The 24,333-nt window shown below is 41.1% G+C and overlaps 1 protein-coding gene across 1 annotated transcript in view; it reads right to left on the bottom strand.

Moving 5' to 3' along the window:
• Positions 1–24,333, bottom strand: part of LOC148450934 (vomeronasal type-2 receptor 26-like) — a 92,329-nt gene that overhangs the window by 50,864 nt on the left and 17,132 nt on the right. The gene's annotated exons all lie outside the window — the stretch shown is intronic.

The following is a 24,333-nucleotide window of genomic DNA, read 5'->3' on the forward strand; positions in this document are numbered from 1 at the left end:
GCATTGGTGCTTTGTCTTAGTAAATATCATCTAGAATTGAAATAAATACATGCCGAGTGTGTAAAACATTATTTAATACTGTAGCTACAGCCCACCCTTTCAATGTCTATGACCACTTAGCTAAGAGAGATCACTCAATTAGCCTCACATTTTACAAGGTGGTCATTATGTGCAACTTACCAAAATTGTGATTTCCCTGTCCTCAGGGAGCACAATCATTAGCCACAAGGTCTCCCGTTGCCAGAGCAACAGCTTCACTTGCAGAAAACAGAGGCCAACATTTGTCAGGATATGGGGTACTAAAGTTGTTACTCTGGTTTTGGTATATTATGTCGACATTCATTTTGACACTGGTCAAATGTTGACATGATTGGAATGTTGAAAAAAATGTTCCTGGTAGTCAGTGGTGACCGGTTTGTTGTGTCCAGCAGCTCTAGTTGTGTCTTTTGTGTCACTGGTCAGCTGATGGTGAGTTTCAGCTGTTCCTGCAGTGGTTCCAGCTGTGAGTAATTCTAACCACTAATGCTACCCTCTAACCCTCCAGTTAGTGCCTACCCCTAAACTCCCCTCTTACAGCCTAACCCTAACCATCTCTCTAGTTCCTAACAACCCCTCCCATAGCCTGACCCTAACCTTCCTTCCTGTGGCATAACCCTAACCTCCCCTACCACAACCTAACCCTTCCTGTCCACAAGTGACTAACCCCTAAGCTCCCATCCCACAGTCTAACGCAAACCTTCCTGCCCTGAATGCCTAACCACTAACCTCCCCTCCCACAACCTAACCCTAACCATCCCTCTAGTGCCTACCCCTAATCTCCCCTCCCACAGCCTAACCCAAACCTTCCTGCCCTGAGTGCCTACGCACCACTAGGACCCTTAAGGAAAGATTTAGGGAGCATTGCGCTAATATATTGAAAGGTCTTGAGACACATAGTGTCTCTAGATACTTTAGAGAAATACACAACTGTGACCCCAAGAGCCTTCAAGTCTTGGGCATTGAAACAATACCCAAAACATTGAGTGGTGGTGATATGTTTCGTCGACTGGGCAAGGCAGAGTCCGAATGGAAATTTTAACTTCAGACCCTGCAACCAGATGGCCCTAGAATTTGTAGATTGATAGGTGCGGATTTGGGACATGTCTCCCCATCCATATGTACTGTCAGGATGATGGAGGGGACATCTGTCTCACACCCATACCCCACTCTTGAATAGCTGGTTCAAGTTCATCTACAATAACATTACATCTAATATCTATGTACGAATATTGGGATTAACTGTTTCCTCCATGTTCTTCCTTTTCCTTCCTTTCCCCACCTCCTCCATCCCCCTCCCCTCTTTCCCCCCTCTTTAATATTGTGTATATATTTATTAATTTTCCCCATACTACTATTTATTCTTCTTATTATTTTTATCATTACATTTATTTTTAATGATTTTATTTATTTTATTTTGGATTATGATTAATTTTTTGGATAATTATGATTTACCTGTTATGCTGGCCATACACGCTACAATTATCAAGACGATCCGCTCGATATCCGTGGATCGCCCCGATAATTGTAGCGTGTGGGGGGGCGACCGAGGGTTAAATATTGCTCGGTCGGGCATGCTGGATTGTCCAGCATGCCCTTCCAATGCGATATTTCCCGGTAAACTGTTGGCCGAATCGGGCAGTGTATGCCCAGCGCAGCCGACAGACAGACATTTCTTGTGTTCCTTCCTACGGAAGGAACAGGGAAATGTCTCCTCCCCCGGGGGCGGAGCGCAGATGTCGGGCTGATACACTGTGAGATTTCTCTCACAGTGTATGCCGGCGACATCTGCGGCTGGCAGGCTGCCAGATAAAATGTCTGTCGGTCTGACAGGCATTTTATCTGGCCGTGTATGCCCAGCATTAGTATATACACTGTCACAATGATTATCTTTGTTTGTGTATACCCCGGTAAGGTAGAGAGTATATTCTGTATACCAGTATTTAATGAGTTAATATTTGCAAGGCGTTCTGAACTCGGTCATTAAATTAAATATAAATTGAGTGGAAAGATAAATGAACCCGTTTTTATATGGGTTCGTGTTTAGGATTATCTATTACATTGTGTATATTTTTGGTATAATTTATTTTTATATTTGGATATAATATATGTTTTTACAATATATGAGAATATGATGTGTAGAGGAAATGGAATAATCATTATAAACAAATCCAACCTAGTAAGCATGGAATTAGGATCCCAGAAAGTGATCCAGGTGGATATTAATTAGAGATGAGCGGGTTCGGTTCCCAGAGAACCGAACCCACCCGAATTTAGCATATCCTAGTCAGATCCAAGCAGGCTTGGAGGTTACCGCCTTACTCGGTTCTCAAAACTGAGGCAAAACCATAGAACGGAAATCTCACGGTTTGCGAGCTTTCGTCTCTATGATCTATGTAGTATATAGGGACCACGCGATAGACGCCGTTTCACTCCGGCTGTCATAGGCAAACGCAGGGGGGGTTTCCGGCTGCCTGGAAACCCCTCTCACCAGCCTATACCATGACCACAATAGAAATAGTAATATAATAGAAATGTACTATCGCTGCATGTTCTTCTCAGTATCACAAATGAAATAATCAGCACCACCTGTGGATATTATAACATTGATCAGCCAATAATAAATAACCTGTGCACCAACTATGAGATTTGGAAAACATGCACTGTTAGGGATGTGATCACTGGTCCTGTATATGCTGGAATTATGATACACAATACACTTTGTATGACACATATTAAAGTTGAATAAGTGCTAATTATGCCCTCTTCATGGACTGGTCACACTCACCCTAAAATCAAGCATTTGGAAACCCCCCTCTAGAAATCCTGCGTTTGCCACTGGCTGTGGAGACTGAACAGGGAGGATGGGTAGAGTAGGGCTGGGAGAGGTGCTGGTGCTATCTGATGTGTCCTGGGCTGGTGACTGCTGATCCATTCTGGTCTCTGGTCACAGTGCTGTCACTGTGCTATCTCCTGAGTCCTGTTCCATTCCGGTCTCTGGTCACGGTGCTGTCACTCACTATCACTGTGCTGTCTGCTGATCCATTCTGCTCATGGTGCTGTCTGCTGATACATCAGAGCTGTCTGCTGTGTCCTGGGATTGTGCTGTGTTCATCTCTGGGCCCAAGTTCTAGACTCCAAAAATAAAAGTAAAAAAAAAAAAATCAAAGTGTCTTTATTATATTTTTCTGTGTGTGCTCATCGGTGTTAGGTTTAACCACAGTAGCACACAAGAGCCAGCCAGTGCTGCCCGACTCCAGTCATGCTCAATCAAAAAAAAACCAATACCAGTGTCTTATATAGTTATATGTTTTTCTTCTGAGTGTGCGCGGGTGTTAGGCTGAACCACATTAGCGCACAAGATACAGCGAATCCAGTCGTACTCAATCAAAAGAAAACAAACAATTAAAGTGTCTTATATATTTTTTTCTTCTCTGTTCTTGTGGGTGTTAGGCTGAACCACAGTAGCGCACAAGAGCCAGCCAGCAACGCAAGTTGCAACCTTGTGCTGCCCGACTACAATCATGCTCCAAAAAAAACTCTGGGGCCAAGTTCTTCTGGAGCTGACAAAAAATAAAAATCACCATTTGTCTTTTTTTCTAATATTTTTGTGTGTGCGCACGACTGCATGTGTGTGAATTTAGTAACCGCACCTTGGCTACACTATTGGTGATTGTGACACTGCTTCTAGACTGCAGAAAAAATATGGAGGGCTGTCACATGACAGGAGAGCAAGGCCAAGAACCACATGTTGTAGCTGCCGCCAGCAGTGCAAGGCCGTCACCTTCCTCGACCTCTAGGAAGGCCCATGCACCAGGGCTTAAGTCACACCATCAATATGATAAAGCAAGTTTTACTGAAATTAAGAAAAAAAATTGAGAGGATATTTGCCTTTAGATAAACAAAAAATTGGCAATATGCCATTCACTACACAAAGTGGCAAGGAAAGGATAAGGCCTTGGCCTTTCTTTATGAAGACTGCTGATAGCCCTTCTGCTTGTAGTAGTAGTGGTGGTGGTTCAATTAAAAATGTGAAAGTTGTTAAGACAGCTCCGGAAAAACCAACTGTGTGCCCTGAGAAATCGAAATCACAAATCCCCGAGGAGAATGCAAGTGTGTCTGCGGTTGCCATGTGTGAGCCCGACCTAAATACTAGTGTACTGGAGGATCCTCCAAGTTCCAACATTTGTGTGCCCTCTGTAAATGTGGGGAAGGGCAGTCAACATCTTGCACACATAGTCATTGAGGATGCTTCTGTGGAAATGCACATGAAGGAGTAGGATATTTTGGTGGATGAAGGCGCTAAGGATGATGAGGATGTTGATGATGAAGATGTTGGTGATGAGGATGTTGATGACGAGGATGTACTTTGTGTAAGTAAGGCAAGAGCTGTTGCCAATCGTTTGAAAAAGCCAAAGCCCATTGTTTTCATGCCGGAACAAAAGACCAAAAAATCTTATTTCCATCCTGATCCGGACAACAGTTGTCAAGCCATATGTGCCCATTGCCATGCAAGAGTGAGTAGAGGGAGTGACCTAAACCACCTAGGAACCTCCTCCTAGTTACGTCACTTGGCGCGCATTCATCAAATATCAAAGTGTACATCGCCAAGTTCCAAAACTCAAAACGTAACAAGTCCAGTGTCACCTACTTGCTCCCTCTCTGTGAGATCCAAGTGCCATCGATCTGCAACACCAACACCTGCATCATCAACATCCTTATTCATCATCGGAAGTAGTCCTGCTGCATCCAATGTTGGTATTCGAAGCATGATTGACTCCTCTCCTATCCGTGATTCCTCAGAAGGATCCTTGATGACTGCGCCAGTTGCTGCTGCTGTTGCTGTCAGAGGATCTTCATCCCAGAAGGGGACCAGGAGGAAGACTACTTGTAGCGTATCCTCCAAAAAACAATTAACTGTTAAACAATCATTTGCAAGGGCAAACAAGTATGACAGCAATCACACAGCTGCACAGCAAATTACTGATGCCATAACAGCTATGCTGTTTTTAGATGTGCGTCCAGTATCCGCCATCACTGTAGTGGGTTTTCAACAGTTAATTCAGGTCCTGTGTCCTCGCTACCAAATCCCTTCTAGATTCCACTTGGCTAGAAGAGCAATTCCAAATCTGTACAAGGACATTAAAAAAAACTTATTAATGTTCTCAGAAACGCCATTGTACCCACTGCACACTTGACCACTGATATGTGGATAAGTGGGACAGGGCAAACAAAGGATTACATGACTGTGACAGCCCACTGGGTAGGTGTATTGCTTACAACAGCAGCAGCAACATCTCCCAAAAGACAGCAGATACAGAGGCAGGCTACTCTTTGTATAACTGGTTTCACTAAGAGGCATACCGCTGAGAACCTCAGAGAAATCATTGCTAATTGACTTACCCCACTTGGACTCTCCTCGGGATTTGTGATTTCGGACAATGCCATGAATATTGTGAGAGCATTACATCTGGGCGAATTCCAACACGTCCCATGTTTTGCTCACACAATTAATTTGGCGGTGCAACGTTTTTTAAAAACTGACACAGTCATGCAGGAGATGCTCTCGGTGGCCCGCAAAATATCCAGACATTTTAGACATTCGGCGATCACTTGTCAAAGACTGCATGACCAGCAGGTACAGTTAAATTTGCCCTTCCATCATCTGAAGCAAGAGGCAGTAAGTCGGTGGAATTCTTCCCTGTATATGCTTCAGCGGATGGAGGAAAAGCAAAAGGCCATCCACGCCTATACAACGGACTATGACAACAATTATAATTAATAAATGTCTCAATTGATAACCAGCCTGATCCCTTAACAGCAACATACCCCATATGGCAAACTCATAACATGAGACCCAGTTTGTAGCCTCCTCTTCCATATGACATGAATTCAGTCACCATGGTTGGTCTAGTCCAAGAATAAGTGGACAGGGGAAACAATGGCAATTTGAAGTCCACTAACTCTGTTTTTTTTAATGTCCCTTTACAGGTTGGAAAATTTAGTTTCAGAACAGAAGGTTTGCAAAGGATTATTTAAGTCAATTACCTATTTATTTTTGGAAAGCACGCTTCCTGGTCCCCTTCTTGGATGAAAAAAATCAACTCCCAGCAAGCAGGCATGGTGCAGACACAAGCACAACGTAATACTTAAATCTTAGGTCTAAAATGTTCCACTTGTTCACAATATATCTCATATGGTTAAGTGGACAGTGGGAACTATGGCAGTTTGAAGGCCACTAACTAACTTTGTTTTTTTATGTCCCTCTACAGGTTGGGAAATGCCTTTACAAGAGATTATTATGCCTTTATAGAAGCATTATTTAAGTCAATTGTTTATTTATTTTTGGAAAGCATGCTTCCTGGTCCCCTTGTGAGCTGTGAGGTGGTCAAAATTGACTGGAAACGAGTGGAAATAAATGTTATTGAGGTTATTAATACTGTAGAAACTAAATATGCCCATTTTATGTGACTATAGCTGTTTTTTTATTTTTTAAGAAAAAATCCAGATCCAAAACCAAAAAAAAAACACGAAAACATAACACGGAGGTGAGGTTTTGGCAAAACCAATCCAGATCCAAAACCAGGGGAGATCCAGATCCAAACCAAAACCTCAATCAAAACATGAGGGTAGGCGCACATCTCTAATATTAATCCCCAATTTATAAGCACCAATCAAATGAGAGAGTGTGGTATTTAGCCCAGCAGGGTGAGACAAGGAACATCCAACTTGAAAAAGGTCACAGAAGTGACTGAAACATGTAGTTGTTCCTGGTGATTTGAACTTCTTCTTGTATGGTATCCTCCAACCTGAATGGCATACAGCAGTCAGCAGTCCGTGACCAGTATACCCGACGAAGCAATGGCGGCCAGCGCTCCGGCTATTAGACTGCATTGAATGCAGCACCATACTCACAGCTTCTCCTGCTTGTCACGTACAATCAGCGGATAGTGAGTCAGGCTGGACCCAATATTAAACTACTCTGCCTTAGGAGGATGCCCCTTATTAGCTGCTAGAGGTTGGACACTATACTTACTTGGATACGCTTGCCTAATACAGCTTGTATTAGGCTGCCGAAGGGACCAAGCCGGAGTGTGCTACGTCCACACACCACGGCAGACGGAACCAAGGAGAAGCCAGGACGATCATCACCCCGCACCCACCGCTCCCAATTCTGGGGCTCCGGTCGTGGAGAGGTGAGATAAGACTGGGACTGAACGATTTGGAAGAAGAGTGTGGGTAAGTAGGGTACCTAGGGTTATGGGACGCCACACCTTGAGGCCCTACATACCACTGGAACAGCACATTGTTTGTATTCCACCCCATGGTAATAGCACCACGCACCCTTCCCAGTGATTAACAGTGGATCACACACGGAATCACCTTACAGTTGGAACATTTATTAACTATTTGCCTAATTTCTATCAGAACCAATAGCTGCAGGTGACCATCAGCCACTATACCGAGTACCACACAGCAACAGTACGCAAGTGCTGCAATATAAGATCTCTGATCTTTTCCCTCTTCCCCCCCTTTCCCTCCCCTCTCCCCTTTTTACCAGTTTGCTCTGTTCCTATCATACATCTGATTACATATATGTATATGCTTATGTGTTGTCTTGTCCATTAGAAGTGTCTGTCTGTTTGTCCATTGAATTTATTTACTAATATCTGCAATACATAAAATACATCAATAATTTAATTAAATACAATTTTTTTAATACAACCTTACTGTTTGATTATATTCTAAAAGTCAATAAGGTACCAATCATTTGTGGGCAAGCGCGGGCACTAAACCCCCCCTTTTACCACAATACAGCTTGTACCCGGAGGTATTACACTGATTGTTATTTTTCCATGTGCTTATGAGGAAATCCGAAAACAAGACTCTCATTGAATTGTTATTAAGTGGTGCTTCTGGAGTAAACCACCTAGGTAAAAGGAACATTCAATTGTTTAAGCTGTTACTAATCCTTCAAACAGGCTCTATTCTGTTTATTAATGTAGTGGTACGTAATCTCATTTTAAACTGATATGTTTCCATGCTATACTGTATATGGATCATTATTTAACTTGTTAGAGTTAATGATCCTATCTTATTTACCCTAGATATTACATATATAGACTAAAGAGAAAGAGTTTATTGTTATATTTATACATAGTGTGATATTTATGATGTTTTAATAAGACCTAATATTGAATAAATACTAATTGAAATTTGTTGGTAAATTTACCCCTTATAGTTTAATTTTCACACTATGTGTCAATATTATATGTTTTTGATAATTATAGTAGCAGTCAAGTCCATACTCTGTTAAGATCTAGGGATAGGGCATTTAGGGCTAAAGATAGCATAGCTTATCTAATTGCACATTCAAATCTGAAAAAAGGGTATTCGTTTGGCTAAAGAGGCATTCTCAGATAAAATTGAGAGTCACTTTAGGGAATTTGGTGATGCGAGGTCAATGTGGCAAGGGATTAAGCATTTAACTGATTATAAAGGCATAAATACCTATATTATGGCCCTTCAGCAGAAGAATTTAATCAATTATATGCTAGATTTGTCTCAATCCCTGTAGTAAATATGTGATCCCTCTCAGATAGTCCTTTGAATTTTTGCCTACATAGAACCAATGCTAGGAAGGCGCCAGGTCCAAATTATTTTCCGGGTACAGTCTTACATGTGTGTGCTGATTAACTAGCAGGTATTTTTTCCAAAATGTTTAACCTCTCACTAGCTCAGTGTATCATTCCGCAATGTTTTAAAGCTTTTTAAACAATTGTTCCTGTCCCCAAATCTGCAGTAGTAACCGGTCTAAATAACTAGTGCCCAATTACTCTCACATCATTACTTATGGACTGCTTTGAATGAGCTGTTTTGGTTCACCTTAGGAGTGGCATACAAGTGGGTTTTGACTTTCACCAGTTTGCATATAGGTCAAATAGATCTACCAAGGATGCTGCTCTTATGGTTCATCATAAGGTTCTTTGTCATTTAGAGAACATGGACTTATATGTAAGATTGTTGTTTGTGGACTATAGTTCCAATTTCAACACTGTTGTACCAGCGGTGCTAATTGCTAAGCTCCTAGAAATGGTTTTGATGTGCCTGATATGGCGCACTGAAGACAAGATGGCGGGTGAATGAAACCATTGCTAATTGTTTTCTATATAAATATGCCTTTAATGAAGATTTCTAATACGTGCACACATCTCTATTAAATAATGCAGCAATAGCAAGATTTGCAAGGCTTTAAGGAAGTATACCCAGCTGCATGCTATGTCTAGGCTTAAAATACCTTTGTGGTGGGCCAGTTATTGGATTCATGGGGAACTGATAAGTATGTGTAAAGGTTAAATGTCCGTTTAGATGTCTGGGTCATACACTCATGATTAGGGCTACGTGACTATAATAATGAGATTGGATTACTTCCAATTAGGGGGTAAATTAATTACTGATTGGTTTAGATCTTAGGGGAGTGAAATAAATGACAATTGTTATATGTAAAATCATATTTGGTATATAATGTCTGTACAATCAATGTATGGGCAGCTTGCAATGATGTACTGCCAGCTCTGTACGTATGTACAAAAGAATAAAATCTTCAAGGAGACTTCATCGTATATATTTGATCATTTCTATATCATTTTGGAGGTTCCACCGAGATCTAACCAACATTGACACACAAAAAAGGAAGGCAGGCACGGGGCTAGGAGATTTGGACCAACTGTGGCCACAGGTGAAAATGTGTTTTCCTACTTCTGCTCTGGATTTTCTGTCTCGAGTCAGCTGCCTTTGTGTGTCATTGCTGGTTTGAGTCTTGTTGAAGTCTTGTTGAAGATTGTAAGTATGAAACCAGTTTTATATAATTTTTAGAGCTGATAAGATATTTACTGTAGGAAATTGCAGTTTCTTGTGTTTAAAGAAATACATGTTTGTATTTTTTATTTTACCTGCTATGTCTTGCTAAATGAGGAAGTGAATTGCTGTGAGAAAGTGAGTGAGCCTGGCTGAGGCTTTACGCCGGCAGAGTCTGGACAGGGGCCAGTGTGAGGGAGGAAGCTACGGTTAACCACCCACACGCTGGATAGTTAAGGGATGGTCCCTATTGTGAAAGTACTGTATACACTTTAAAGCCGAGTTTAATAGTGTGTGCAACACGTGTGCCTGTTCAGAGCCGTTTTATCTGATGAGATAACGAGGTTGTCCAAATAAGTGAAGTGTAATTTTCCTTAAGTAGGGGAGTGACCCTATTGCCATTGTATTGGATATTGTGTTGGACTATAAAGATAAGAAATAAGCCTTTACAATGGGACAAGGAAAATCTTTGGTGGGAAAATCTCTAATGGAGATCCCACATGGCAGTCCAGCAAGTATGATGTATCAGCAGTACGGAAGTGTGACTGTGAAATTTCTCAGGAAATGGCATGCAAAATATACAGATATACCACTGATTGGTACTTTTGATATAGATAAATGGAGGTGTTTAAGAGACAAATTGGGAAAAGACAGGGAGGAATGGAAATCCTATACATTGTGGGTTGAATCATCTAATTGTATGCGTAATATCATGAATATTAATAACATAGTTTCTCAACTAATTATTCTATTCCCACAGAAAATTGACTCTCAGAAATGTTTTAAAACTAGACAAACAAATCAAAATTTGGTAAGAAATTATTTCAAAAGTTCTGCCTTGACTATGGACAGCAGCCATAATTCACAGTATACAACTAAATGTTACACTTTAAATCAGTGGGTGGAAAAAAATGGAGGTTCAAAGGAATGCTTCAAGAACATACCGGATTATTTTGAAAGGAGTCCAATTTCTGATGTTAACCCTTGTCAAAGCTCTCCACAGCACAGTGCAACTTGTGATTAATGAATTGTTTTTTTCTTCTGCAATCACTTTGTTATAATCACTAAATTTTTGAGAAATATTTTGATATTGTTATATTTCTGAATACTTTTAAGGTTTTGTTTTTTGTGCTATATGCTAAGTATATTTACTTATGTGGTTTATTGTTTTTGGTATATTTAGTATAACAGTAAAACTCCGGAGTATAATAATATGATTAATCTCGTGATTAATGAATTTAACAACCTTATGCAATTTTATACTGACAAGTTATTATTTAAATGATCAGGATCAAGGTTTTAATATGTTAATATGCCTAACCTGATATTATTTTCAGAGTGATCCCTGAGGTTCTGCAATTGTTGAATTGGAGTGACTCACATAGAAAACCCTTTTGCTTTAGTTTTTTTAACACTGAAACAAATTACCATATACCTAATTTGTAGAAAAATATTCTGTTAAAGAAATATTGCCAAAAGAAAATTATTTCATTTTTTACAAACTGAGCAAAGGAAAAGTTCACTGTTGAATGACAGATGTCTTGGCATGATGGGAAAATTCCTGTCTTGCTAAAAGTAAGTAGTGAAGTTGACACTTACCTGCTGCATGGGAGGTGTTACAGGTGTTGTTTAGAAGTTCTCAGGAATTTGCATTATTTTATTTTATTTTTCTATTTTATGGATTGCAATGTATATATTACTCTGGTCAAATGTGAAATTTTAAACCCACTATCTTGTTAAAGATTAATGAAACTATTGAGTTTCAGAGAAGAGAGGACAAGAAAAGTATAACAGTTTAATACTGTCTGTAGTTAATAGGAGCATTGCAGCATAATAAAAATAATAATTAAAAAAGTATATACCAATTGAACAAATATTAATCAATATGAAAAGTTGTGATTTATGGAAAGGGACCAAATGGGAAGATGTAAAGTATACACATTATGAAGGCTTGTGTTGAAGATGTGAAGGTAAGCATGTCGCCCCAAAATTACTCTTGCAGCATTGGCACAGATGTCCCATGGACTGACCCAAGCAGGTAAGATGGCCATGAAAAGTCTGATTTAGACTTACTGGTATGCTCCAGGTTTTGCATTGGAAGCAGCCAGATATTGCAACTGTTGTATTATCTGTTTACAGAAAAATGCAGGGTGATCAGTTAAGAAAATACCTTCATGTCTTCCCAAAAACACATCAAGTCCTTTAAAACTTATATAGATTGATTTAATGTTTCATTCAGCTTCTAAAAGGGTATTATGTTTCTGTATGTTATATGTAGTCAGGTTTTGATGTGTTTAGATAACATTTAATTTTTATTTAAGTATAGTACACTTTAAATAATATTGTCTGACCAAGACACACATTCATTTTTGTGTCAAATTCACTACATGTATATACTTCAATTAAAAAGAGAAATCCGAGGTTTTAATGAGACTAATAAAAAACAACTTTTTAAGATATGTAAAGAGACTGATTTGTAGGGGCTGGAAGCTTTGATATTACTACATTCAGTCAGAGTCTCCCTTAAAGGAGAACTGAACATTTCCCCTTATGAGATATTGTTTGGAAACAACTCAATATTATTGCACCCGCATATGAACTAAGGCCCTCATTCAGAGCAGCACGTTAACAACAGTACGCTCATTGCGTTCCGATGTTGACTAACCGCGCATGCGTCGGTGTTACACTGCGCATGTGCGTACGGCAGATTGCGAGCTTTTTTTCTCTCGTTCCTAAAATAGCGTACAGGAAGTGACATGTCAAATGTGATTGACAGAACAGGGCGTTTTTGGGTGTTGACGGGGGTGGAGATGAAAAAACGCAGGCGTGGCGAGGCGTTTTTGGGGCGTACATACATTAGCAGATGCGAACGTCAAATGTGTTCGGACCATCTCATACGTCACTGGAACATCCGCTTTCCCTTCAAAATGCTCGCACAGCTTAGGGTCAGGATTACTCGACCACATTGGCGATGGCCTTCTCCTCCGTCCCGGGACTCAACGATGGTGCTGTGATTAATCGCGGCTGGTCAGTAAAGTAATTAGTGTTGGATTGAAAACCGGCTTGGTATGTGTTTGGAAAGCAGTTTATTGGGATAGCACAAAAGCGTACGCAGGTGGAAATCAGAGCTGCTAATGTCAGGATTACACAATCAATTAGCGTACATTTTTGGTGTTTTATTTTGGCCACAATTTGTTGGTTATGGCCTATTGTAACAATAATGTCATCATGTTTTAATTAGCTCCCCTTTTTTTTGGTTTACTGTGGAATTTGCATCGCTATGTGATTTTTAAACGTTCCTTAAAGAGGCCTTTTTTTTTTTTTAAGAGGGTCAGTTTTTGCCTTTAGGGCCAGGATTAAATGTAACCCATTTGTACAATAATGTCACAATACAATGTCAGTTTTTTGTTTTAAATTTATTGTTTAAACACAAACAAATTGGCCTAATATTTTGTTGCCTTTTTTTTGTGGCAAAGATATTTGTTAAAAAAAAAAAAAAAGCCATAACTGGTAACATAAACGTAAATACCAAAATTAAAAACATTTCACAAGAAAGGAGAGGGAAGTTTTGACCAGAAAGGAATATGAGCCAAGCACAGAAGGAGTGTGGGAAAAGTCGCCATTGCTGTCACCGTTTTCTCGCCCGTTTGGCTGGGTGAGGGTGGGCGCCAGACCGGGTCCGGGATGCCATCGGGCTGGCCTGTCCAGAGGCAGATGTTGTGGCCTCTGGACTAGGCACAGGGCTAGGCACATTTGGAGGATTGGCTGATGTTGTGCCAGAGGTGGAGGATCCGGATGTTCCGGCAGGAAGGGAGGTCGGCTCCACCATGTGCTGGTGAACGAGCTGCTCCAGGGCATCGGCGATGCGGATGTTGGCCCTGGTATTTTCCGCCAGGGCCTGAGCAATGGTCACGTTGGCCGCAGCATTTTGCTCCAGGGCCTCAGCCACCCGTATCAGACTGGCGTCCATCCTCTGCAGAATCTCCGTATGGAAATCCGATTTAAAATTGAGTTCTGTGAGGAGGCCCACTGCCTGCGAGGGGGCACACCCTGGACTGGCTTCTGCAGGGTCCTCAGCCGGATGTACTGGTTCCTCCCCTGCAGAGCCAGCAGAAATTCTGCGGCCAAGGCTCCCCTCTGGAGCAGACTCATCCGCCTCTGTCTCTGTTAGGAAAAATGCCAAAAGACTCACATTAGAATCTACATATTGGCACAATAGCATTTCAGAGTTGGTCACATCACAAGACTTACCTTGGCCAACATGAGGAGCCGCAAAGTCTGGCATGTCCGTATCCATGTTGGACACGCCAAACACCTCCACAGCCTGCACACACCCCTGTGCCAGCTCTTCTAAGTCTGTCAACTCCAATGACACAGGGGTGGGACCCCCACCTGTCCCCCTTGCATGCCTAGCCCTGTCGGCAAGTTTTTGCTTGAGACGATATTTGAAGTCTGCCCATCTGTGGACTGAAATTGGAACCATTATCCTTTTTTTTACAATGGGGTTTGTTTATAGGATGGGAAAGTGTTTACTTACCGCCGTTTGACATCCCGGGCTAGACGGACATAATCATCCACCCTATTGACAGCAACGGCGACCTCCTCCCACATTCTCCACTTCTGGCTTTGGCTCATATTCCTGGCTGCCTGGGGCAGGATGTCAACGCACTTCTGGATCAAAACCTCCATCTCCTTGCTTGTGAAATGTGGCTGCCTTTTTTTTTTGGCAGCTTTGGCGGGTTGACTGGGGCCAGCAGTCTCTTCCATGTCATCCTCCTCACCTATTTGGGTAAATATGCAGATTTAGCCACTTCACAACTTGCACAATATTATGTTTTTAAAGAATCATTGAGACAAAATGCATGAAGGCCTTACCGCCGGAATTTTGGCCATTGTTTCCCTGGTCTGAAGCCATGTCTCTGCTTCCAGAATGAAATCAACCAGAAATTAAATGTTATTTCGTGACGTATTTATACATGCGTCCTTAGTTTGCGGCCGCATCATTGATTGTGCGTCCCTATGATTCATCCTTAATTTGTGCAGGAAAATAAACACTATTTATGGCTTGGTGTGTGTGGAGTCGAGGTTGCGTTGTTGGATTGTTGGCGGTTAAGTTGGTTGGATTTGGTTGTTTGCGGTTGGAGGATTTGGCGGTGTTTGTATTTTTTTTGGTTTGCTACAGTTGTTTTGGTTTTCCGTTCGCATTTTTTTGGTTTATTTTTTGCCATCGTTTCCTGATTTGGTAAGTTTTGTGCAGTCTAATTTGTGGCCAATTGGTGTCTACTTCTGGTTTTTTGTTTGATATTTTTTTTTAACACTAATTTCATCTATTTTAGTTTGTTTTGGCTTTCGGACCCAAAGACCTTTTTGAGGGAAATCTTATATATTCGATTTTGGTAAGTCCATTATTTTTCTTGCATTTGCGAACTAATTAACGCATTTTTGACTGTTGGTGTAGTGACTTGCATTTGCGAACAAATTAACGCATTTTTGACTGTTGGTGTAGTGACTTGCATTTGCGAACTAATTAACGCATTTTTGACTGTTGGTGTAGTGACTTGCATTTGCGAACTAATTAACGCATTTTTGACTGTTGGTGTAGTGACTTGCATTTGCGAAATAATTAACGCATTTTTCGAGGCTTATTCATCATGTAAACCAGTTTTGCTTTTCCCTTTTCCATTTTTGGGGTCCATTTGACCCCTATTTGACGTACGGTGTGCAATGTCGTTTTCATCGATGGCCAAATGTGTGTTTCGCCTATTTTATGTGTTGGCTTGCACCAATTTGACAAACATAAAATCACCCTCTAAATTTTTGATGTCTCATTTTTGGCTTTTTTACAGTTTATACGTATCATGACAATACCCCGGCATGTAAGCAGCTATGGATGGTATCATAAAGCTAAGTTGTTTTATGTTACTTTTGAGGTGGCTCAAAAGCCTTACATTGTAAACTTTGAATTTCAGGTAGATCTGGGGCGAATTGTTCTGGCCCTGCTCCCGGAAGACGACCAACCTCAAACTCGTCCCAGGCGTAGGCATCGTAGGCATGCAAGGCCCCAGATATTTCGAACACGTGTCACCCTTTTTGGAATGCCCGATGATGAGGTTTTAAGATGCTACCATCTACCTCCCAAAATCATCATAGACACTCTCTCATTAATAGAAAGTGATCTTGAGTGGCAAATTGACAGTCCAACAGCAATACCACCACTGACGCAATTTATGGCGGTGTTACATTTCTGTGCCTCAGGATCGTTTCAAACAACGGTGGGAATAGTGGCGGGCATCTCCCAATCCTCCTTTTCCCGGATCCTGAGGGCAGTGATGGAGGCACTTTTCAAGCACCTCCATCATTTTATTAAAATGCCTTTGGATATGGGTGCCCTTAGTGTGGGCAAGGCCAATTTTTACCAAATAGCTGGCTTCCCACACATCAAAGGGGTTGTGGATGGTACTCACATACCACTTCAGCCTCCAGCACGGCTGGAGGCAATATTTAGAAACCGTAAACACTATCACTCCCTGAATGTAATGGTGGTATGTGATGCCTCCCTTCAGATCCTGTCCCTGAATGCTAAATTACCAGGAAGTGCTCATGACTCCTTCGTCATCCGGCAATCAGGGATATGGCAGAAATTAACCAACCTACAAGCTGGTGATGCATGGCTTCTGGGTAAGTGGAGACCTTTAGTACATAACAATGTTAAGCTTGATACACAGTGTTCCTGATGTTGTCTATTTTTTTTCACAGGAGACAGTGGATACCCTTGCATGTCCTGGCTGCTCACTCCTTATTTGGCTCCCACACCAGGGCCACAAAGTGCGTATAATTCCGCACTTACAGCCACCAGGCAAGTGGTGGAGCGCTGTATCGGCCTTTTAAAAGGCCGATTCAGATGCCTCCACCGCTCTGGTGGCGAGCTCATGTATGTGCCAGATATGGTGTCTAAAATTGTGGTCCTGTGTGGGATATTTCACAACATTGCCATAAGGAGTGGTGTCCCAATGCAGCCAGAGGATGCCTTACCTGAGGATGGCCCCCCTGAGGTTGGTCGGAGGTCAGTATGTGGGGGGGCCATACGCGATGATGTTGTGGCCAGATTTTTTAGGTAAGTTGTAACAAAACTACAGTGTTTATACCTAATGTGTTTGTGTTTGTTTGCGAACATCTAATTTTGTGTTTTTTTTCTCACCATCTTCTGTTTGTTCACATAATCTTTGGCACTCCAACGCTCACTACTTCCTGCTACCCTTACCAAACCTGGATCTGGTCCTTTTGGGCATACATTCTGGAACCCATATCACAACGCCATGTTTGTGGAATCATGTTGGCATGGTCCTTCGTCAACCAGTTCTTGATTTTTTGTTTTTATTTAATTATTTCTTGGTATGTGTTGTATTTGAATTTATCACTGTGTTCTTTTTTTGGGAGTGACCACTTTGTTTTCTCTGTTATGTTGTGAATAAATGTTTGGAGAGTGAAATGGTCTTCCTTTTTTGGGACGTTAACAGCAAGTGTAACCAGGTTAACACAAGTTACATTTGACTAAGGGGTAATCCAGTACTGACGCCAGTTGAGCTAAACTGAAATATGTTTTCAGCTTCCCAACCCACACCAAAAGGAAGCCTGGCCCAACCTTGGGATTTGTAAGATTGGCCTAAGCAGCTTGCGCACCAACTAGGAACCTGTAAAATGTAGAAATATGTAATTGACACTACACCCAAAAAGGGAAATGACATTGTTACTGTTATGTGTTTCTTGTGTCTGTTTGACATACAAATACAAAACACAATCTAACTTTTAAAAAAGGGAAATCCTTGCAGGAACAGTCTACTTATGTCATGCTAAACTATCTTGGTTTTGGATTTAAAAAATGAGCCAGAACGTATATTTGTATGAAAAAATTTATTTTGAAAAGTTAACAAAAATAAAAAAACTACTGGCGAAGGAGGCCAGACAGCCGGTCGAGGGCCACAAGAATGCCAATTACATGTTGGCGCATCTGGCCAACACAATCCGCCACCTCTTGCCGACGCCTCTGTTCCTCTGTGGGTGAGAAAAGTGTGTGGGTTAATACAACAATAGGGAATCCACATTAAAAAAACAAAAACACAACGAAATCACTCCTAAACCTAAAAAAAAATAAAAAAAGGGGGTGCTGCCAAAAATACAAGGCCTATGTACAAATTCCCACAGGTGTGATATGTGTATGTTGAAATCACCAGGAAGAGGTAAAGGCAAACTGCGAAATCACCAAAAGTCAAGCCACAAAAACACGAAGAAAGGCACGACACATGATTACATACAAACAGTTTGTGCTTTAAAAAAAAACAAAAGAAAAACATACCGGGAGCCAAAACGGGAGCTCCGGAAATGCCTCCATGATCCTCCTCGGAGGATCCGTCATTCCCCAAAGAATGGGGAGGAGTTATGATGGACTCCGGGGAGGGGGTAATTGGAAGAGGGGTGGGTGGAGGAGAGGGGGAAGTGGGACGGAGGGGAAGGAGGCCCGACATTTCCGGGAGAGGGTCTGGGAAGGATGGGGAGGAGTGGGGAATAGGGGAAAGATTTGGGGTGGAGTGTTGGCTGGGGGTTGGGGATAGTGGCCGGGAACGCCGTCTGGACGGACGGTGACGGCGGAGTCTTGGCTGTCCCCCTAAAATATGTCAAAGAAATTGCGGTTAGTTTATGGACAAATCCGGGGACCAAAACTAAAAAAAAAACACAACCCAAAAAATAAGCCAAATAGGAGTAGAATGAAAAATTCAGAAATAGAGGGAAAACATGCACACGCAGATATGAGTACAAATAATAAATAGGACAGACAGGAAAACATGCACACGCAGATATGAGTACAAATAATAAATAGGACAGACAGGAAAACATGCACACGCAGATATGAGTACAAATAATAAATAGGACAGACAGGAAAACATGCACACGCAGATATGAGTACAAATAATAAATAGGACAGACAGGAAAACATGCACACGCAGATATGAGTACAAATAATAAATAGGACAGACAGGAAAACATGCACACGCAGATATGAGTACAAATAATAAATAGGACAGACAGGAAAACATGCACACGCAGTTTGCCCCACAAACACAAACATTAAAACCACAATACATAACACTTACTTTCCTCGATCTGCATGCGAAAGCATGCCAGCAAGCGGGGCGTTCGCCGTTGCAGGTCGGACCACCTGCGCTCCAGCTGCCCGATGTTGCGGCGTGAGCCGAAGGACCGCAGGCGGGACCGTGCCTCCGCATACGCGGAGCGCTTCTGCTGGTTGGTGATGGGTGGAGGCTGGCTGGTGATCCGGCGATCCATGACCTCCGTAAGCACCAGCAGCTCGCGCCTGGTGAATGCGGAGGATCTCATGATGGCAATGGTGTTTTTCAAGTCTTGCTGACAATTCCAATGGCTGTTAAGATAAAGGAGAAGTCCGCGTGGATCCACGCCACACATTGTAAAAGAGTCATGCATCCTGAGACAGCCCAAGAAGAGGAGATCCTACAAGCCACAGCTTCAATACTTCACCAGTTAAAGCAACAAGTGAGTGTTTTTTACGGGCACAATAACCCCCGGGCCATTTGCCAAAGCAGTAATTCTGAAGAGATACGCAACTCTAAAGAGTACTGTGAAGATCAGGACCATACTGAACAGAGCAATGCTGTTGGGCCCAAGGCCAGATTCGAGACTTTGGGGGTGCATTCTCTCCTGGGGAACTCTGATTGTATTGACTTTTAAATTAATAGAGTTTACTTTTTACCTTTTCATATTGGCTGACAATGTGAAGAATTACACAAATATTGTAGGTAATGCATCGCAGGGAGTCATGACTGACACTTTCCAGATATATACTGGTAGTATGACATATAACAAATGTGTTTGCAAGGCTTTGCAACAGAAGGATCGCAGAATTGATTTTTTGGAAAATTCAATGATAGAAATGCATGGGAGAATTGCTAACACATGTAATGAGACCAATTGTTGGGTTTGCTCACACTTGTCTATGAATGTAGAGTCAGGCATACCTATGCTAGCACACTTCATTAGCATGGCTTATATGTTAAATAGAGAATGGTCATTAGCATCCCAGAGGTAAAATACCTATGCTAATCATGCCTGCTGTACAAGTTCTAGTTGGTATTACAGTAATGACAATTGTTTTTAATGAAGGATCAGATTTTAGTTCAATTAAAAAGTAAATGTGTACTTTGACAATGCAACTTGTATGGATGCCGCAGGAATTAACACAGCTTACATTATGGCATATATGGGATATATTTATACCAGAGCAGGCTTGCCTATACCTATGGTAATTTTTGCCTTATCTATTATATGTTTAGAAAATGTTATTTCAGAAATTTTTAATGTGATGGACCAAATGGAGGAGGAATTGATTGATACTTTTAATCAGACAGTGGAGGAAGTTGCTCAGATGAGAAAAGTAGCTTTACAGAATAGGACGGCATTAGATGAGTTGTAGGCAGCGGAAGATGGTAATTGTGCATAGGACAGGAATGTTGCACCTATACTGATGATAACAAAGCAGAGATTGCTGGACATTTGATGAAGGTGGCAGAGATGCAGAAGGAATTACGGAAGATAGGAGGAGGAAAAAATGGTTGGGACGGATTAGGATGGATAGGTACAGGCATTACCAAATTCTTTGCTGGAGTCATAGAAAATATTATGTTTGGGACCATGGTAGTAGGTATAGTGTACCTGAGTATCAAATGTGGGCCTACTATATGGGTTCATTGTAAAAGAATAAAGAAGATAGAAACACAGCATGAGATGACCATTGTGGTCATAGATGAGGAGCCTCTGTTAGGTCAGGATCCATTGTCAGAGGAGAGATCTCAAGTTCTATATAGTGAAATGAAGCAATCCTATGGGGAATCTGTTGTACATGAGAATTTTGTATATGAATTAGGAGATGAGGGAGAAAACGGAAATGATGATGAATATGTTACTTATGAATTAATTGCTAGCTTCAACTAGCTGTATCATTCCTTTCATAGCCATACCGGAAGGTTCTTTTAAAATATAGGGATCCCCCCTGTCTGGTACGGTGAGTATTAGCATACAATCCTATCCTTATCCAATTTACCTTTCCCTATGGTGTATGTCTTTACCTACTACTCCTTAGTGATCATTTGAGACAAACCTTCTTGATTTGTGTAAGTAGCATACCTAGAGTATGAAACTGATAAGTTTCAGAGAAGGGAATGATAAGGCGGCCTGGAGACAAGATGAAACCATTGCTAATTGTTTTCTATATAAATGTGCCTTTAATGAAGATTTCTAATACGTGCACACATCTCTATTAAATAATGCAGCAATAGCAAGATTTGCAAGGCTTTAAGGAAGTATACCCAGCTGCATGTTATGTCTAGGCTTAAAATACCTTTGTGGTGGGCCAGTTATTGGAATCATAGGGAACTGATAAGTATGTGTAAAGGTTAAATGTCTGTTTAGATGTCTGGGTTATACACTCGTGATTAGGGCTACGTGACTATAATAATGAGATTGGATTACTTCCAATTAGGGGTTAAATTAATTACTTATTGGTTTAGATCTTAGGGGAGTGAAATAAATGACAATTGTTTTAATCATTTGAATTGTTTATATGTAAAATCATATTTGGTATATAATGTCTGTACAATCAATGTATGGGCAGCTGGCAATGATGTACTGCCAGCTCTGTACATATGTACATAAGAATAAAATCTTCAAGGAGACTTCATTGTATATTTGATAATTTCTATATCAGTGCCCATATGTAACTGGTTATTACATTTTCTGAATAACCATCCACAGTCAGTTAGGATGTGTTTTACTCTCTCATCTGAGCTCGTAGTGAACACAGGAGTCCCTCAAGGGTGTGTTTGAAGACCCTTTTTATATTCATTAGACACGTCTGACTGGGGATGACACTATGCATGTAGGTTTGATTAGCAGGGGAGAGGAGAACAGTTATAGGGAGGAGGTTAGGCAGCTTTTTAAGTGGGGGAAGAATAACAACTTGCTAAATAGTAAGAAAACTATGGAGGTGGTTATAGAATTTAGAAGTTCTAAGAAAACCACCCCAAAGCCATTGTTTTTGAATGGTTAATATTGTTAGTGGGAATAACTTTCTAGGTGTTAACTTTACTGAGAATTTTTTGTGGTATTCTCATATTTCAGCTGTGGTTGGTAAGGCTCGGTAATGCCTTTTATTTCTATAAAGACTTAGAGCAGTGGGTTTATCAAAGCTAATGCTTATGAATTTCTACAACTATGTAATTAAGAGTATTTTGACTTCTTATATTATGGTGTGGAATGGGAATTGGAATGAAAACAGGGAAAGGGGAAAAGGGGGGATATCGTCGCACAGACTATTGAGAGAGATATTATCTAAGGATAATAGGACCACTATACTATAAATGAATTAGAACACATCTAAAATGAATATATAAGGGCAGTGGTGGTGCTCACTAGAGTCATAATCATATGGAGAACAAACAGAAAAGTAAAAACTCTGTGTTGTGAGCATTCTTAAGTATTATACAAAGATTAATACATAACTTTTAATCAGTAACAAAAATACATAAAATGCAAGCACTACATACGCTACTAAAGAAAGTAGTGGGGACACATGTAAATAGAAAAATGCTTATGATATACCACTAAATATAACTGGACATACACATATATTGGGTACATACATACATTTCAGAAAGGATGAACAACTCCTTCTGGATATATAATCAATTACCAATGAAGAGCAGATAGCTGCATGAGCATAGCAATAAGCTCTGATTTCTCACAGTTCAAAGTTGATAGAGTATATAGATTTGTTAAATCAGTACCTGGTGAAATATCAAGTGGAATAACATTCATACCATGTCAAAAACAATCATAATGTCATAATGGTATATACAGTCAGTATTCAAAATATAGAAGCATCACATAGCATTCCTTGATAACCTCAAGATGAAATAAAAAATATAGTCAGGAGACAACAAGATTGCTGCCAATAACTCAAATAGTTCCCACCTGGCCTCGGTCATCTGTGAGAACATAAGAGCTAATGACATGCGTTGACCCTTAGAATATAAAGAGTGAATGGTACATTTCTCAGAATAAGTCTCAAATCCCCGGACGTCTTACATGTGCATAGGACGTGCAGTGAAAGGACCAATTAATCTGAGCTAGTCACCACTCAATAAGAAAAATGCTATAGTGTGAGAATATTTATTGATCATCCGAAGATGTCAATAAATTACAGAAGAGGGGAGACCCACTAGACAGTGAATATATTTTCAATCTATCCTGATATACTTTATCTGTCACATAGGATTTTCCTATGTGAGTGTTCATTTACCATAATCTGAGCAAACTTTAACATCGAAGGATAAGGAGATTGTTAATGTCACAGTGCTCTGGACACTGGCTTGTACTTACTGGGTACGGCAGCACTGGAACCTCCGGCGGCGGGCAGCGGGCAGAGAGTCCCCGGCGCCTGCTGCCGTGACGTCACCTCCAGGTATCCCTCTCCAGTGCAGATGGCCGCAGCTCTCCTAGGAGAGCGTACGCCGACCTGAAAATAATTTAAAGGGACATGCGCGCCAAACATGTAGTCACGTTTGGTGCAAGAATTGGACTTCTCCCTATAAGAAGGAGTCTGTGGCACCAGAAAGGTGCCAGAGTATAGGCTCATTCACCATACTCCAGCATACCTGTGATACTCCGTTACCTGATTGTGACCTTGTCTTCTTTTGTGACTTTGGACTGCAAACTGGAGAAATGCTCATTTGAGCAAAATTAACTAACATTTCTGGGGTACATCATTTTGGGTTCCTGCCTTCAAATGGACCCAGAGAAGCTTGCCACTATTGTCAATTGGTCCCGTCCAGTTGGATTAAAAGCAATACAATGCTTCCTGTGTTTTTGCAACTTCTACCGCCTATTCATCCGGAACTACTCTTCCATCGCTGCTCCCATCACTGCTTTTACCAGGAAGGGTCAGGACACTTGTGTGTGGTCAACTGAGGCAGAGGAAGCTTTCGTTCATTTGAAACAGCACTTCCTTTCAGCACCCATCCTGAGACAACCTAATTGTGACCAACCTTTTTTTTTGGAGGTGGACACTTCCACAGTTGGTGTTGGGGCAGTCCTGTCGAAGAAAGATAAAGAAAATAAATGGTATGCCTGTGGGTTCTTTTCCCGAAAGTTCTCTCATCGGAGAGGAACTATGCTGTTGGTGATAAAGAATTACTTGCCATTAAATTGGCTCTACAAGAATGGTGATACTTGTTGGAAGGAGCTAAATTTCCGGTAACAGTCTACACCGATCACAAGAATTTGATGTACCTCAGGACAGCTCACTGTCTAAATTATCATCAGTCCAGATGGCCTTTATTCTTTGATCGATTT

Source organism: Taudactylus pleione, unplaced genomic scaffold, assembly GCF_031769625.1.
Source record: "Taudactylus pleione unplaced genomic scaffold, aTauple2 ptg001253l, whole genome shotgun sequence".
Taxonomy (NCBI): Eukaryota; Metazoa; Chordata; class Amphibia; order Anura; family Myobatrachidae; genus Taudactylus; species Taudactylus pleione.